Source organism: Hetaerina americana, unplaced genomic scaffold (assembly GCF_022747635.1).
Source record: "Hetaerina americana unplaced genomic scaffold, ioHetAmer1.1.p SCAF_2, whole genome shotgun sequence".
NCBI classification, from domain to species: Eukaryota; Metazoa; Arthropoda; class Insecta; order Odonata; family Calopterygidae; genus Hetaerina; species Hetaerina americana.
The window spans coordinates 55,443,353-55,459,451 of NW_027286763.1; the positions used below are offsets into that span (position 1 = coordinate 55,443,353).

The following is a 16,099-nucleotide window of genomic DNA, read 5'->3' on the forward strand; positions in this document are numbered from 1 at the left end:
GGATGGAAAGTGCAATACGGAGAAGTAAGAGAGGAATGTTTGTTGCCACCTTTTCTTTTCAATCAATATACCTGTATATTTGGAGGAAACTAAGAGAGTCATGGGAAGGGCTCAAGTGGAAGTGAACTCTTCAAATCTGTTAGATTTGTGGATGATCAACCATTCGTTTGCGAGTCATCCAAAGGGTTACATTCATTACTTAGTTCATCAGTAGTAGAATCAGTATAATAGGTATTGGATGAAAATTAGTCCTAAGAATGTAAGTAGTGAGATTATTAAGAAGTATGAAAGCTTAGATTTTCATTCAAGTTGGGAAAAGTTGAGCTTTTTAGGAAGTTTTTTTTGAGGAGGTTGGGAAGAGTAGTAAGAATAAAAATAGGAATATTATTTTGTAAGGAAGCACTTACAAAGAGGTGGGCTAGTTTATCGTAGACACCTTGAGTAAAGACAAAAATAAAACACATTGAAATTTTAATATGGAGCATACTTTTGTATGCACCACTCGGCAAATTGGGCATTGAGGCAAGAGAATACACATGTATTAGATTGGATATTCATCAACTTAAATGTCAAAAATGTTAAAAAATTTTATTCTGCATAATTTTGAGAAAGCAAAATGCCTTATTCACGATAAACAGGATGATTTTCTTGAATTAGAGGGGATCAACCCTACTCCAATTGTCATATTTTACCACTGAGATAAATCAAGGCTCTATCTACGCAGTAACAGAAGCACCTGACAATTGGACTAGGCATTGTCATATTTGCAATCCAAAGCCAATTTTTATGAAATACCATGTATGATGGTGATTAATAGCACTTTATCTTTGTTCTTATGAAAGATAACAATGAGCCACAGTCAGGTTGTAAAATGAAAAAGAATAAACTTTACAGAAAACATTATAAAAGTTGCTAAACACCAACCATACTAAAATAATAAAATTAAAAGGGTCTTTTCAAAATCTTGCTGAGGTAAAAGCTAATAGCTTGAGCATAAATAGAAGGATTACAAATGTTATGACCATTGTAGACCTTGATCCAATAGAATGAAATCAGCTGGCTCAATATTTGTATCAAGAGAAATGTACCATATATATATATTTCAATTCTTTGACAAATATCCCTGAGCTGCCACTGTTTTTAAAGAGCATGCTGACTCTGATTTATGGGATTTACCTGCTATCAAGAGCTAATCAGACCCAAAACCATGGTCCTGAGGAAAACTCTTCTTTCAGGATAGATTTATAATCCATGGAAATGCCTAAGTATTTATTCACCTCGATGCAATTGGCTTGGAGATTCTTCTCATTTTTTCACATCAGTAACATTTAAGTGAAAAGTGGCCAGGGACTTCAGCATCTCACACCTCTAGCACAATCCTCATTCCACTCAATTCTAAGCACAAGTACATTTCTGAAACTTATCTTTGGGGGGTGAGAACCAAGACTGCTCTGTGCTTTTTCTTCCAAAAACTTTCCTTGTACATGAAGGTTCTATGACAGTGATTCAATTGTCCTCATATCAATTATCAATTACAAGCCTCGATCACCACCTATAATGACGTTGCAAGCAGAATTGTTTTTATTCTGAACTGGACAGCCACCAGCCTCACCCAATTACAGGACTTCAGTCTCCAACAAATGACCAATTCTTTAAACTCTTACCAATACATATATTGTGGTTTCTGAAAGGTTTCCTAGACAGATGTTAAATACCTATGAAAATTGAAAAGGTACAGATATTGCTCATAATAGACTATGTAGTTTGGTATCGTAATTTTTTTTACAGTAGCAGGTATTTGATCTTTCCACTCCTGTGTTTCTTCAGGCATCCATTCATAATACCTCCGCATAGAATGGGGTGCTTTACCTTTTAAAATTTTCATTTGCAGGATAATTTTGATACTGTGGTGCTTGATGAGGTATGCCGTCAGCATACCTTAGCATGATGGAAATCAATAACTTCTTAATAAAGTTTGAAGAAAATTATTCCCAACCAATGTAATTTACATGGGGGGTGTAAAGGATGGTATGTATTCATTCCAATTTGATTTCCTGTTTAGGTATGCCACCAGACTTGCACACCAATATTTGTGCATGGGGGTCGGGTTGCTGACCCTTCATCCCCCTAACACTTCTGAAAGATTGAACTCCTCATTAACTGTTGTCTGTATTCATTGTGCATGAGACATCAAACATGAATGCAGTCATAGCAGAGAGGTAAATTAAGTAAATTATGGTCAAGGAGTAATTAATAGAGTTTACATTGTCATTGATGTGGTGACAACTGCCAAACATATAGGCAAATGAGTAAACTCCTCAATCCAACAGATACCCTTTAGCTGAGTGCACTAATTACTAAATGTTGATAGCAAATTTGAGAATATTAAAGTCTGCATGTGGATACTTTCAACACAACAGCTTCATGGTCGCACTATCATAATACCTGCTCCTATAAAATTGATAAATTTATGCCAATTATAAATGTAGATGAGTGATACCACAATAATGTGACATTTTCTTACCATTCTCACATATCCCGTCTTCCATCCTCCTTCTTCACTGGTCATTTCCTTACATTGTTCTGGATCTATCCAGGCTGAAACTCTTCTAAATAAGTCACCAAACGGTGACAACTTGGGTAGATGACAAAACAGTAAGGCTGCAGTGATGTTTTGTTGACAGCTGGGGTTGGGGAAACATTTAATGATTACCTAACACAGTTAGGGAGAGGAAAAAGAATGGTCATATGTTAAGGCATCAGGAAGCCAGGTTCCACTGGTATGTTCAATGTGTACTTAGCTGGTCAACACATCAAAAGCCATATGATACCTACATTATGCGGGTGGCCCCTTGGCAATACCTTACCGATACACATTTGTGATATGTTTTCACGTGAGATTTTCTCATGGTTATCCAAGGATTTGAAGTATAAATGGGGTTGATTTACACATTTGATGGACCTAACAGGTATTTTAAAAAAATAACAGCTTATTTCATGGTTTTTGGATGAGTTTTCAGAGGCAATTAGAGGGTTTTTGGGTTTGTCAGATGACACACAATCAGCATATGCACTTTCTTAAACATAGTTACCCTAGGTATCAAACATTTGTTCAACAAACTGTTCCAAAGACTCAAAATACACAAATTAAATGATTGGAAGGCATTGCTGAGGATTTATCAGTTAAATATTAGTACCGCATCTGACATGCACACACTTGCTGGAAAACAAATTATAAAAAAAGACAGATAAGGAATTCACATTACGTATTAAAAAAACAGAGGCTGAATAAGATTAATACTAAAGTCTGTGATTGGAAAGGATGAAACTCCCATTGGACTTTCTGAAACTTTCACTAGAATGAAAGGAGTGACACAAAGGTATGGATCTAGATATATACATTATTTAATATCACTTTGAAGAAAGAAGTATGGTAATTAGACACTATGGGAACAATAATGTATCGCTAAAAATAAATATCTTATCCAGATAATAAGTCTATTCTATCAGGTAATCTACCAATTAGGTAGGTTTTGGATGATCACAACTACCTAATAAACATCTTGTTACTCCTAACAAAACACAATCCAACATCCTACTCCACAACAAGCCCCTCTAGACTGTTCCACCAGTTCTCGTTTTTGCCCTCTTGTTTTAATTTTTAGATTAGCCTATCTCTTTCAGGAAAATTGCAAAATCTTTTTTTTATTTATATTGATTATCATTCCACATCTATTGCCCTGAATTTCCAAATCACTCAGCAATGCCTGCAACCCCTTGGTTGACTGACAAACTAGAGCTTGGTCATCAGCAAACCTAACTGATTTTATGAACTCCCCGCCGACTTTCATTTCCATCTCAAATTCTTCCAATGGCATTTCCTCCACATATACATTGAACAGCACCAGTGATAATGGACAACCCTGCCTTATACCTCTTCACCTTACACACTGCTCATCTGGACTCTTCCGTCCCCCACTCTCACCTGAGCCGTCTGAGACATGTACAGGTTTCGGATTAGCCTCCTGTCTCTCCATTATATTCCTATTTTCTGCAATATACTCATTAGTTTATCAGAATTCACTCTATCAAACACCTTTTCAAAATCTATGAAACAGGCAAATACGTCCTGATTGTATTCTATATTCCTCTAAATTAGTGATCTCATTACTGCAATGACATCCCGCTCATATCTCCCCTTCCTGAACCAAAACTGATCATGCCCTGCTCTATATCCTTTGGTTGATGATCCTGAGAACCACTTTAGCCAAGTTGGAAATCAAACCTATTTGTTCTGAAGTCCTCACATGCTGTAGCTTTTACCTTTTTCAGAATAGGAACTACACTGGTCTCACAAAGTCTTCTGGCCAGATTCCTTCCTCATAGATGTTACGAATTAGTCCATATAGCTTCTTCCTCCCACATTTTCCTAAACCTTCTATCTAAATGTCAACACAGATCTTCCCTTCATACTTCCTGATAGTGTTTTAACTTCTTGTAGAGTGCACCAATTTCTTCTGCAATCTGCAGAGTGGGCAGGTAGTGGAGCGACCATCGAGGAAATATGGGAAACATTCAAAGAGATAATTCTGGAAGGGCAAACAAAGTAGGTCCCCACAAAAGTTTTGAAAGATGACTTGGATCTGGAATACTACAACCAAACCATATAAAAACTCAAGAAAGCACTAAGAAGGACAGATTAAAGAATGATGGTAAAGAAATGCCACAACATTATAGCAATTTGCTCCGGCACCTAAATAGAAAAAAGAAAAAGGTAAAGGAAAACTTTCTTATTAATGCAATTTTGAAGGAAAATGCAACAAAATTTTATAGATACATGAGAATGAGGAAAGACAACTGGGAACTCGTGAATAAATAGAAAACTAACGATAATAGGATTATAATCAGCACTGTAGAAATAGCAAATATTTTCAATTCCCGTTTTACAGGGCATACAAAATAAACAAAAAATAATGCTTGCATGAAAACCTCAGAAATGACAAGAGAACTTCATCAGGGTAACAACACAAAATAGCTCACTTCCCACTACAAATGGTATTACCATGGAGGACTTTCTTTTGTGAAAAAAATAAGGAAGATGAGAAAGAATAAGTCAGTCAGTCAAATATCAGTTATTATTTTAAAACTGGGTGATACTGCAATAGCTCCGTATCTGAGTCATCTAGTCAATGTAACGATACCTTGACTAATGATTGGAAACAAGCAAACATTACACCAATTTTCAAGAAAGGAGATAAACAATAGCTAAGAATTATTGATTGGTAAGCATTACATCAGTTGTGAGGGAAATAATGGAAAAAAAGGATCGCTGACTACATTTGTGAATAGTGGACAAGAAATAGATGGCTATTCAAATACCAATATGGGTTTAGAACAGGATACTTGTGCGAAACACAGCTTATATGTTTAAATCAATATATCAGCGGTGAAGGAAAGGAAGTTGATACGGTGATAATTGATTTTTCGGTAGCTTTTAACCAAGTGCCCCATGATAGATTATTGTTAAAGTTGGACTTGTTACCACTGGATTTGAAGGTGAAGCAATAAACAATTTCTTACAGGTAGAATTGAAAAAGTGAAAATAAGGTATGTTCTCAAAAATAGGCAAACGTTACAACAGGAGTTCCACAAGGCAACGTACTAGGGCCATTATTTTTCCTAATTTCCGTAAAAATTCTACTAAAATATTTACATTCCAAAGCAAGACTCTTTGCTGATGAGTGTATTATCTGCAGATGAATAGAACATGTAAGTGACTGCCTGATACTTCAAAATGATATTGATTGCCTTGGTGACTGGGTTACGAAAAATACTACGGGATTAATGTAAACAAGAGCAAGCATATAACTTTTCACATAAAAAGAAGCTACAACAGGATATATACTTTCTCTTTAGAAGCAGAATCCATGTAGCAATCATTGCAAATATTTAGGCATTTACTTGACTAGAGAATTTGGGTGGGGAGTCAAGTAGATAATGTAATGCGGAAGGCCTTTGAAGTACTTCATTGGATATCCAGAAATTTAAAAGGAAGTAGCATAGCCACAAAAGAAAAAGAATATAAGGTCCTGGTTAGCCCATCCTTGAATAGTAGTCCGTACAATGGAACCTATATATGGTGGGACATATTATAAAGATAGAAAAAGTGCTACGAAAGGCAGTGAGCTATGTACTAGGAAGGTACAAAGGATCAGATAGCATAACGGAAATGTTGGGTATTCTGAAATGGGAGAGTTTGAAAAAAAGAAGAAAAAGGAGTAGGTTAGGTGCGATGTATAGAAGAGTTAAAAATAACAAAGTGTGGGAATTTATGGAAGGAGATAGAAACACCAAGTTTTAAGGGAAAAAAAGGCCACAGTTTTAAAATAAATAATATAAAAGTTTCCCATGATTTCCACATCTCATTTAGCCCACTGTTTTGGACTTAACACTTCTTGAAGGCTAGCAGTTTCTGAATAATAAACAAGCAGGGATTTGACTTACAAATTGTCACTTGCCTTTGTACAACATGGCAGCATGAGACAGCCTGGTGATTGGGCAATGCATTCTCTTCTACTGCTATATGCACATAGGTTCGCTTTGACATATTCTTCCCAAAGAGAACCATCTCATCACAAAAGCATGTAGTGGCAGGTAACCCTCTGAATTTATGATCTTTTTGAAGTCACTGATGAAGTTCTCTGCTGCCTTCGACTCCGAGCTTGCTGGTTCACCATGCAGTGGATGATGGTTCTTCTTGTTACCTTTTCAAACCACACACAGCACCCCTTAAATACTTGTTCAGCCATTGATGATCCTGACATCTAATTACCGAGACCAGCAAAAATCATCTTCGCCATCCAAATTCTCATAACTTATATTCTTGTTAATGGTGTTGCACTGCAATTGCTTTTTACTTATGCATATGAGAAGCAACCTTTCAGCATCACTTAGAATATGTAAACGTTGCATAGATCCACTTGTCACTCTATTTGAAATATCTATCTCCTTATTCTTGTTTGGGTTCTTGAAGAAATGGCCAATCATTGATGTGCATACTAGATCAGCCACGCTCACACATAGTTCCCAATTTTCAATGACTTTACTTTTAATTTCTACTGTTATTTTTCATTTTTATTCTCTTATCGATTTTTCTCCGGGGTCATTTTAAAAACTATGCACAAATTATTATTAAACTTTGCACAAAAAAATCATTAATAATGTTAGAATAAAAGTTTGGAAAAATGAGTGATCACTAGCAACGCTAAGATTCTAGCAGAACGAGTGCTAGAAACAAACTGAAGTAACAGGCGTGCATCTGAATGAATCTCGGAATTTCCCTCTCCTCTTCACTTGTTATGCGAAAAGTAGCATTTTCAGGACCAATATTTTTGCTTGTTATGAAAATTACTCGCTGTGCGAGGTGCCCATTTAGTGAGGTTCCACTGTATTGTTGAATGGAACCAGCTCCCTGAAGGGTTGTTTGAGCCCTCTGTGATGTTGTATGGTGTGAACCTGGGTCATGTGTAATGGTATGGTTTGAAATTTCGAGAATGTCATTTCTTAAAAATTCATTTTATTTCATACATGTTCTTCTTGTGGATTATAAGGGTGAATCACTAGATACTGCGGCCCAGCCATTTGCCTATTTGTAACGGAATATAAATAATAAAATTGTTAGACTGCAAGGAAGACATTATTTCTGACATCTTTAAAATTCTTACAAATTAACCCTGCCTAATTATGATTCTACTCATGTGACACCATTGCACTTCTATAATAGAAAATTATTTCAAATTTCAATACCTACTCTCTGTGGTATCAACGGTGTAGACTTCTGATTTGCTTGACCACTCACTACCCTCTTGCATAGTTTTCATATTCAATCGGCTATTCCTGTACAATTTTGCTTTTGGCAGGTTTGGTCAGAATCCAACACCTTAAATTTTAAAAGGCATGCACTCGAAAATGTAACTCAAGTCTTATATTTCTAATGTTACTGCTCTCAATTCTAGTTTTGATAATTTCTATAATACATATTTACCATATTTCAATGTTTCTTTTCCTAAGTTAAGAAGAATTGTGAAGCTACCCTTTGGTAACTCCTGGATTAACAGTAATATTTGTAGCTTGTTAGAATGCCCTAAGGATATTTCTTATTCATATAAAATTACCAAAAACTTAGAACTCAAAACTCAGTATAAATATCAAAAAAACAGTATAGAAATAATCCCAGAAGCTAAATGAAATTATGACGACCAACATTTTTTTTTTCAGTGAAGTGAATGGAAAATTATAAATAGTTGCCAAGATATTTATAAATCAATTTACCTTCATCATGAGAATGATTCAGGCGTTACTTCTTTCACGTCCTCTTCAGTTGGCTTCTGATTTTACTGAATATTTCACCTGTCCCTCACTGACCACTTCAACTGACTTTCCTCCTCTGAAACATATTCCTCCCTCATTGTTCTGAGACTGGACTGACTAATATTACACCCTAGTCAGGCTCAAATTCAGTGTAGGTTCTGATGAAAGCTCTATTTATCTAATTCATCTGGCAAACAATTATATTTAATCCCCTCTTGCACAATAAATAAGAACCTACTCATGAATTTGGCTCCTATAGACCAATATCTAATCTTGATAATTTTTGAAAATGACCAATTTGAAAAAAATTGAACAAATATACCATTAAAAAATACTTGGTTGGAGACAAATAACTTGCTTTTACCTTTACAGCATTAATTTCATTAACACAGACCCACAGGCTCAGTGGTTTGACAAGTACCATATTTTCCCATTGATAACGTTCACCTTCTGTATTATGCGCACCCAGAACTTTATAGTTCTCATGAATTTGTGTAGACACCGCGCAGCTGTATATACATGAATATATATGCGCATAAAAATTATATATAGTGTGTGTAAAAATGTCTATATCCGATGTGTGTGTGTAAAAATACGTCTATGTTTGGAATTTTCCAATTTTCATTCCATAATGCACATCGTCATTTTTTCGATCATCTGAAGAATTTTGTGTTGATAACGCGTGCGTTATCGATGGGAAAATACAATAATAGTAGTATTTAGGGGAGGCAAATGACAGCTGAGGTCATTTGTGCCATAGGGGATGGACAGGAAAGGATGAAGGGTGGAGAGAAACCCGGCGTTGGCATTAGCCTACTCTTTACGACAGGCGCCAAGGGGTCCACAGCTTAACGTCCCATCCGACGGACTGCGTACTCACTCAACGTGCCCTCCACAAAGCACCAAGTAGGGATCGAGATACCTCTGAAAAATATTCAACACTGCCAGGATTTGAACCCAGGCCCTCTGGGTGGGAAGCCAGTACGATTGCCACCGCACCATCTTGATCCCCGGGAAAATACAATAATAGATAAAATGTTATAGGACAAAATTCAAGCAGTTTGATTTTTCAAAGATTTCTCAGAAGCATTTGAAAATCTCAGCAATAAGATTCTTCTTAAAATGCTAACTCTATTGGAATAAGAGGCATGCCACTCTCTTGGTTAGAATCTTATCTCACAAATAGAAGCCTATTTGTTCCACTTATTTCTAATGATGATAACATTTCTTCCATGCCCACAAAATCATGATTCAAAGCTTCCCTGAAGACTCAGCCCTTGCCCTATTTTGTTTCTGTTATCTATCAATGATCTTCCTATATATGTTCCTCTCCAATGACAATCCAGTCTTGTACGTGGATAATAAAAATTTCATTATTAGCTCATCTTGTTTAACAGAAATCTCCTGCTAACTAGGTTCTCAGTAATTATCTAAATGGTGTAGTAGTAATTGCCGAGAATCCAATGTTCATAAATCACGCCTGATCTACTTTTCCAATATTAATAAGAAAAGCAATATTATAGCGGTTAATCTTGATAGGGAAAGAGTACCCAAAGTAGATCAATTAACATTCAATGGTGTCACTAATGACACTCCTGTATCTTACATAATGCATAATAACTCCCAAGATAAGCAACTCTGCTCAACCTGTCCCCCTTACAGTTTAATCCAATCTACTGTTTTGCTAGAAGCCTCATGAAGATTACTATAATTTAATGAAAAATAATACCATTTCCCTATGGATGCCAATTTTTATTGGCTTTTTAAGGGAGACACATAATAAGAAACAAAATTTCTTAGCAAGATAGTGAATTCAGTATTAGATGCACAAATGCTAGCAAGTGCTACATTCATTTTACTAAATTTCACATAATCAAAATATATACCCACCTTCTTCCCTTAAAAATTTTCTCACCAAAATCTGAGTTTAGCAATGGGAGGGTCAAATCAAGTCGTAATGTAAGAAGTGACTACACTGAAATAGTAAGGCTAAGATATGAGTACACGTGGCACACGTCCACATACATGACAAACAATTTATCAACTCTTTCCAACTATAATTAAGAACTTTTGCATTTCTAACGCAAGAAATTAAGAAATTACTATTTAAACATTACAGATAACCCTTACGTTACAATTAAGAGAATGATTGTTCAAGTTCTGACAAAATTAGTCCTTTATTGAAAAATTGCCTCCAAAATATCAACACAAAATAATCAGACAAAAAAATCATGATTTCCTATTGAGGATATAAAATAAATCTGGATCATTAAGTTTGATTTGCTGTGGATGGCAAAGAATAATCCTTTTTAAAAACTTGAATATCACTTAACAGAATGCCAACAGCAAATAACTTTTTTACTGAAAAAAGTTTCAAATGATACCTCATAAATAGTTTCAAATGATACCTAATAAATATATATAAAGGTTAAACATGCTTTATCAGCATTTCATTTCATCTTAAGGACAGGACCAGCTAATACCTGGGCACACTGGTTACTACACAATATGCTGACCTCATTAAATCATGCAATCTTTACAAAGTGGTTGGACTACTAAAAATACCAAATGCCTTAACTTTCCACAGCAACATATAGTTGTATTAATTTTACAAACATTTCTTGGTGGCGAAATACACTACCTGTGGAAAACTTCTTGTTACCAACACAAGAACTGGAATGCAATGCATCTATCTGATAATTCCAAGGTTTCATGAACATAAATTAGAACCATTATATTTCTAAAGAATGCACTCCAGGAGATAGAAATGTAAATGATAAACTGTAAACAGAAGTAAATAGGTGTTTTAATGATATCAGAAGATGAATCACAATCTAACATATCCTCTTATACTCCTTAAGCTATGAAACAATTATTAAAAAACCCAATCTCTATCAACAATTCTCAAAGAGAAGTTACACATTTTATTGAAATAACAGTAAAATGGTTGAATTGATCAATTTAAAGCATACAAAAACCAGTTACTCCACTGATGGGTGAAGGCATGGTAGAGAGTAAGTAATCAAATTCAATGTGACACAAAAAATATTCAGGAGTACTGTACATGAAAGATGAATGCTCAAGAAGAAAGATAGCTGGACGGTTTCATTACTTGCAGAGTGATTAATTGAATTTACAACACTGTTATGATGAAGATAAATGGGAATGCATGGAGAATCATTTGCCTTTAACCGATCAGGTGTACCTTCACCTGACAATTAACTCCAGAATTTTTTAAGCATCCATGAGGTAAGTATTTCTTAAAAACCATGTCATAGACTTAGTTTTCGGAGTATATCTTGAAGTAATTAAGCCATAGGTTAGCTTAACTTAATCACAAGTTTTCAGCTTACCCACAAGAACTAATTTCATAATAATTGGAAAGAAGGCATAATCTACAAAAATGCCTAAAACAGTTAAAATATGTATATAAAACATGTTGAGAATCATACTCAACATCACTGAATGAACACAATTTTTTGATGGCCATATAATTCTTAAATAAAGTAGCCTTGATTATATTTAAAAATATGTTTCCAGCCAAATAAACATAAAAAAAAGCATACACATCACTTACAGTCTATGTCCCAACAATACCACTAAATGATTCCTTTTAAATTGGCCATATTCAAGCAACTAATTGCACAGTTTCTCTTACAATAAATAGGATACATACTTATTCATGTGCTCTTTTCATGGCTCAACACACAAAAAGAGCGAGTGACCTTTGGAATAACTTGTATGTGTCCGCACAGTTCCTCATAATAGCAAAACTATAGAAATGCTCAAAAATTTATGAATAAAATGAGAACAATTGCCATAATTATTCATTTTTCAATATATATATAAATATATATACACACATATATGCTCTCATTGCTGGGAAGTGACAATAGCCATTGCCTCATCACAATTAATTACGACAAGAGATGCATGTATAACCACAATCATTCACACAGTTTTTTTGCTACTAGTGATGTCTTGATGGTCCCTAATAGTTTACATTACTTTGAAAAGGGTTAAAATAACTTTTTCCTGGCACATTGGAAGTTTATTGAAATGAGAGTTCAATTTAAAATCTGAGGTCAACACCATTCTAGTTCATAAAAATAACTTAGCTTTATTCAAATTACTCAAAAGAATTTCCTAAGTTTTGTCCATTAATGATGAAAGATGAGAAAATCACTCATAATAAAGTTTACCTTTAGTAAACACAAAACCTTAATTTATCAAAATGATTCAGATATATGTTACATTTCCAAAATAATTTTTATATACATACTATACAAAATCCTTCCTGCAATTTTCTCCCAGAGAGATTGTGACAAATTGGATGACTAGAAGAGGCCCAATTAATTTTTTGATGAACATGATGCAATAAAATGAATTTAATTATCCATGATTAAGTGAAATACTGAAAGGTATACTAGAAAATGTACAAGCCAATCAACAAAAAAATTATAGTGCGCATATGAACTGAAACCATATTCTGATGCATTGATGAAGATTCTAGGGCATTTTTTGAGATCTTTGAGACGATTGGCATGTCATTGGAAACTTGTCATTGGCAAGGGAATTGACTGGCAATTTTTACATTAGATGTACATTACAAACAAGATAAATATTGAGGTTTGGAGCCAACAGCCCAATAAAGTTACTGTACTCACAACAATCATTAAAAATTTTACAATATGCACAAGTCAAATAGAAAATGGGTCACATACATATTCATACATATATATGTGTATGTATGTATATATATATATATGTATGCGTGTGTGTGCTATTACAAAACTGGCATCATTTTAGCTATTAAAATTCACTCATTACATAATCTTTTCACACACCACACACACAAAAAACACTCATTCATGTGAAGTCCACATTCATACATTTTTCCTCTTTGCACATTCCCCTCTCTGAGAGGCACATTGGAAGATAAAAATTTTTCCCGGCATTTCACTTTCACAAGGAAAGTTTGACTGAAGCATGGTCAACTGATAAAACATGGTACAAACTTTCATGAGTACATTAGCTGACTGATGCAAGCACAATGGCCTGAACACTGCTGTTTGCTAGTCTTCAAGATAAGCATGTCAGACAGATTCACTGATAGCACTGGCACTTTGAAATGTTTCATTTCACAAAATCACTCTGGGCATCCAAAGGCCCAACAGATAAGATGCTTTACTCCAGGGTTTCCCTTAAAAATACATAAATTTAAAAAATTAGAATATTCAATTTATGGATAGACATTCAATTCTGAAGCTAATTGACCCTGGTTTTCCAACCTGAATATAAATTATACGCGCTTTTAATTTTATCATTAAATATAATGTATTGTTAATGACTTTATTAACAAGGAAAATTAAAACTTGATATGGAATGTTTGATAATTGATTGCATTTTAAATCCAGTAGGACATCATAAAACAGCTGCACATGCTTGCTTCTTTATAATTAGCTGTAGCTGCTAGAAAAATGATCAAAATTATTACTTTCAGCAAAAGTTATTTAAAAGGTTATCAATTCCTCAGATACTTATATACTTTAAATTACAATCTATTACACTCCAACAGAAATATATTAGTGCTAAAAATATAAATTGAAAACATTGCAAATCATTCAAAGGGCTGATAAAAGTTTGGCATAGCAAGTAAGCCACACTGATATACAAAACAAAACAAGGATGGACTAATAACTAGTAAAGCATTTTCCTTAATTAATTTTAATATTAAAATCGTTATAACTGCATTGAATATGTTTGTTACTGTTTCAGTGTTGTATACTAAATCAATGCCTACTTAATGTATTATAGAGTATTTTAAACTAAATTCTACAATGTAATTAAGGTGCCTTTGAAGTTCCTTATTCGCGCAAAAAGGTTATTTTTTGTCATGATGGATTGCCCTAGACACATCCCTACCCCACCCGTATAGAATTATGTATATCAAGTAATTTAGCATAAAATAATGATGGCAACTTACAGATGTCAGCAATGAATGTCCCTAATATCCAATTCATACAGGCATCAATGCTGCCAGAACATCTTATTGAGAGCCATACTTCCATGATCCATGTGATAACAGTTCATAATAAAGTACTATACAATAATTAAATGCTTTTTGAATGGCTCTAACAATAATGGGTTACAATAAAATTTACACTAATTGACAAGAAATTAGTGACAATTACTTTTTCTAATCAAACATTTATGCATTAGTTTACCTTTATATAAGAGAATACCATTCAGTAATGGATGCATTTCAATTATTTAACAGCTGATTCAGAAACAATAATAACAATAATTTATTTCTACAGTTGGCACAATATATATTAACATATTTCAATAAGTCTAAGTAACTGTGGGATATGCCACGACAGTAACTTTTAACTGAGTGATCCGCTACATGTGCATTACACAACATCAAAATTTCAATGATGATGACAATTTTTGGCACAGATCAATCCAGTGTTCCGACAAATCTGCTGGATACTTGGCATTTCAGATTTTAAGGCAGCAAGGCTTCTAATCTCTGTACATCCTCTATGCATCATAGGTATCCTTCACACCTCAATGTACACAAATCAAATATGGAAGGGTGGATACACTACAAAATCTACCTCTATACTATATACCAAATCTACAATTCATCCAGCCAGTCTTCGCTAGCAAATCAGTAAAATTTTGAGAGGGTTAGAATAAATACAAATATGCACGCATGGCAAATCCTTGAACAAGAAAATTGCATGATATATGCTAACAATGCTCATTTGTAGTTGTGTAAGATTTATGTAACTAAGCAAAAGCATGCTAGAACATAATAGCAATCCTTTAAGGATTGAAATGGAAAATGTCAAAAACATATTTTTTTAGGTGTAATTATCTATTGCAGGAGATTCTTGATTTTATGATAAATTCGTTTTGCACAAGTGAATGAGCAACCTATGGCAATTTCCGCTGAATTATTATGAAATTATTATTTGAAATTAAACAATGATTTTACATCAATCGTTTTAAATCAAGCATCACTTTGTTTTCAAGAAAAAAAAAAACAACAGAACTTTGGCAAAAATGGGAAGATTTTAGCCCATTCTGAACAGTTATCCATTTTGTAACCCCATAGTATCTTTTCATTCATTTGTTACAAATTTGAGCATTAGTTACTATTGTTATTTCTTATACCCTGCATTTCTACCGGACAACAAAGGACACAATTAATATAAGAATTGAATGCTCATGAAATACTTTCAAGTGAAGTGATTGACCTTGGGAATACTGTCTGTTCATCCCAGGAACAAACGGACTATACTTACTTAGAGCACGCACAGAATTGGGTAGAATAAACTGCATTGTTTGTCTTGAATAGATAGCGAAAACAAATGCATTTAGTATATAAACTATACTGAAGAGCCTTTCTACAAAAATGCTAAAATATATACGTAATTCATAAAAAGGAAATTTTTAGAAATCATTATAAGCTGCATATTTTGAATTATGGAATTTCATGGATTATAAGTAACCAAAATTCATATTAGTTCACATATAAGCCATTTCAGATAAAAGAGTGAGGAAGAGAACAACTGTTTCCCTCGTGTGCAAGGGAATACCATAACGGGAATCAGAAAAAATGCAAGCCACTTATTTTCAACAGCTGCAATGTCACTATGTGATCATTGGATGTTTTATTCTAAATCTGACCAGCATGAGAAGAAGGTCTGATGGATAA

At 34.2% G+C, this 16,099-nt stretch overlaps 1 protein-coding gene across 3 annotated transcripts in view; it reads right to left on the reverse strand.

The window, feature by feature from the left end:
- Positions 1 to 10,540: 10,540 nt before the first annotated feature.
- The window catches only part of AGO1 (protein argonaute-2), a 41,186-nt gene continuing 35,627 nt past the window's right edge, over positions 10,541 to 16,099 (reverse strand). For all 3 annotated transcript variants that reach the window (XM_071584585.1, XM_071584584.1, XM_071584586.1), the window contains one exon: positions 10,541 to 13,573. The gene's annotated coding sequence lies outside the window, so the exon portion shown is untranslated. The remainder of the gene's footprint in view (positions 13,574 to 16,099) is intronic.